The sequence below is a fragment of the Herpailurus yagouaroundi genome, unplaced genomic scaffold, assembly GCF_014898765.1.
Source record: "Herpailurus yagouaroundi ecotype Mexico unplaced genomic scaffold, PumYag 211, whole genome shotgun sequence".
Classification (NCBI taxonomy): domain Eukaryota; kingdom Metazoa; phylum Chordata; class Mammalia; order Carnivora; family Felidae; genus Herpailurus; species Herpailurus yagouaroundi.
This window is the reverse complement of record NW_024412442.1, coordinates 4,737,110-4,739,832: the sequence shown is the minus strand read 5'-3', so window position 1 is coordinate 4,739,832 and position 2,723 is coordinate 4,737,110. Positions and strand designations below refer to the sequence as shown.

The 2,723-nt window shown below is 37.5% G+C and overlaps 1 long non-coding RNA gene across 2 annotated transcripts in view; it reads right to left on the bottom strand.

Annotated features, from left to right (window-relative positions):
- Nucleotides 1-234: 234 nt before the first annotated feature.
- Nucleotides 235-2,723, bottom strand: part of LOC121016553 (uncharacterized) — a 63,583-nt gene continuing 61,094 nt past the window's right edge. For both annotated transcript variants that reach the window (XR_005784349.1, XR_005784350.1), the window contains one exon: nucleotides 235-796. This is a non-coding gene — a long non-coding RNA (uncharacterized LOC121016553). The remainder of the gene's footprint in view (nucleotides 797-2,723) is intronic.

Genomic DNA, 2,723 nt, shown 5'->3' with positions numbered 1-2,723 from the left:
CTCACTCTTGTACCTATATTTTGCCTTCCTTCTTTCTCTGTAGTCTTGCCTTAGCTTAGACAACTTTTTATATTCCAATTTCTACGTGAATAAGTCTGCATCTCCTGCCAGCTCGTTAAATATTTCTAGATCTTCTCTCATTTACCTTCTTAATCAATTTCTACATGTAGATCTTTGCAAGTACTTCTAACTCAACATCCTCCTCAAAAATCTTCTACTGTCACACCCATTAGGTACTTAGTGCACAAATGTTTAATTGAATTGAACTGTCATTGTTCATGGCAAGAAGAAAAACAGTGTAGGTTTTGAATTGGGGCTTGGGGAGAAATTAAAAAGGAAAAGATCGTCCACATATCGAGATCACCACGAAATACAAAACCAGGTTTAAACATTTCTATTCCTTGGGGGTGAGACTAGCCTGTCTCCTAGAAAGATCTTAGTAGGAAATAAAGTTGAGGAGTAAGGGGTGAGACAAAACTGTGGCCAAATTTGAAAGCAGAGAAATTGGAACTTGAGAATTTCATTCTGGGTACCTGTTGACCTCTCCTTGATAGATTCCGTATGTTTCAACAGAAGAGAATTCACCCTTAGCTTCGAGGGTGAGGATGTGGCCTGAATATCTCCAATCAGAATGAATCTCAGGAATCTCGTTCGGAAACATTCCCTTGTGGTGAGTAGAACCGCCGTGATGTAACTGTGCGGGGAACTGGCCGGGAAACAAAGCTCAGACGAGCTAGAATGATCTTCATGTCGCAGCTAGAGAAAATTTCTGAAATTTGTGAAGGTCTCCTAAAAACTGAAAGAAAAGTTTTGGAAAATACGAATGTAAAAAATCACTTACATTAGTGATTAGTAATGTAAATCACTTTGTGTTGGAGAAACACGAGAATATAGATGCATTATGTCATATTTGGAGGAAATACAAAAGTACTACTAGGTATGATGATGTGTTCAGAAAATTGATATATTGACTCATCAACGAATTCAATTGTTTTCAATGCTGTTATAACTATTAGTACCAATGGCACTAAAAGGAATAAAGTTTAACTGCTTTTCTATTTTCGTGCGTTTGGCACTGAACTTTTTAAAGACCCTCTTTTGTCGGGGGTGGGGAGTTTGAGGTTCATAACAAAATTGAGAGGAAGGTGCGGGAATTTCCTGTGGACACCCTGCTCCCACTCATGCATGGCATTCCCCATTTTCAGCATTGCTTAGCAGAATAGCACATTTGTTACCAAGAATGAACCTACATGACTCATGAGAATCATCCAAACTCAGTAGTTTACCTTAGAGCTCATGCTTGATAGTGTATCTTCTACAGGTTTGGACAAATATATAATGACATATATTCATCATTAAAATACCACACAGAGTGATTTCACTACCCTAAAAACTCTCAGTGTTCCACTTATTCATCCTTGCATCCCATTTGGACCCCTAGTAATCACTGATCTTTTTACTGTCTCCATAGTCTTGTCTTTCCCAGAATATCATGTAGTTGGAATCATATGGTATATAGCTTTTTCAGATTGGGTTATTTTACTTAGAAATATGCGTTCAAGTTTCCTCCTTTTTTCCAAGGCTTAAAGTTTTTTTTTTTTTTTTTTTTTTTTTTTTTTTTTAGCACTGAATAATACGCCATCATCCAGATGGACCACAGTTTATTTATCCATCACCTACTGAGGGGTATCTTGGCTGCTTCCACGTTTTGGCAATTATGAATAAAGTTGCCATAACATCCACGAGCAGGCATTCGTGGACATAAGTTTTTCAACTTTCTGGGTCAATATCAAGAAGTGCAATTCCTGGACCATAGGGTCAGAGTATATTTAGTTTTAGAAGAAACTCCCAGATTGTCTTACACAATAGCTGCACCATTTTGCATTCCCACCAGCAGTGTATGAGAGTTCCTGTCACTCCACATCCTCACAAACATTTGGTGATGTCATTGTTCCAGATTTGGGCCATTCTGATGGATGTGTAGTGTTGTCTCATTGTTGTTTTAATTTGCATTTCCCTGATGACATATGGTGTGGGGCATCTTCTCATATGCTTATTTACCAACTGTAGATCTTTGGTGAGGGTCTTTTAGGGTCTTTGGCTCATTTTTTTTTAAATCACATTATTTGTTTTCTTGTTGAGTTTTATAAATTCTTTGTATATTTTGGTTAGTCCTTTATCAGATGTGTCTTGCAAATATTTTCTCTCAGTCTGTGGTTGTTCTTTCATTTTCTTCATGTTGTCTTTTACAGAGTTTTTAATTTTAATGACATCCAGCTTATCAATTGTTTCTTCATGGATCATGTATATTTGGTATTCTATCTAAAAATTCGTCACTACACCCAACATCATCTAGATTTTCTTGGGGCACCTGGGTGGCCCAGTAGGTTAAGCGTCCGACTTCCGCTTGGGTCGTGATCTTGTGGTTCATGAGTTCAAGCCCCGTGTCGGGATCTGTGCTGACAGCTCAGAGCCTGGAGCCTGCTTCGGATTCTGTGTCTCCCTCTCGCTCTGCCCCTCCCCCCTCATATTCTGTCTCTCTGTCTCAAAAATAAAACATTAAAAGATTAGATTTTCTCCTATGTTATCTTCTATATCTTCTAGGAATTTTATAGTTTTATGCTTTACATTTAGGTGCATCATCCACGTTGAGTTAAATCTTGTCAAGTGTGTAAAGTTGTGTCTTTTTTTTTTTTTTTTTTTTTTTTTTTTTTTTTTTTTTT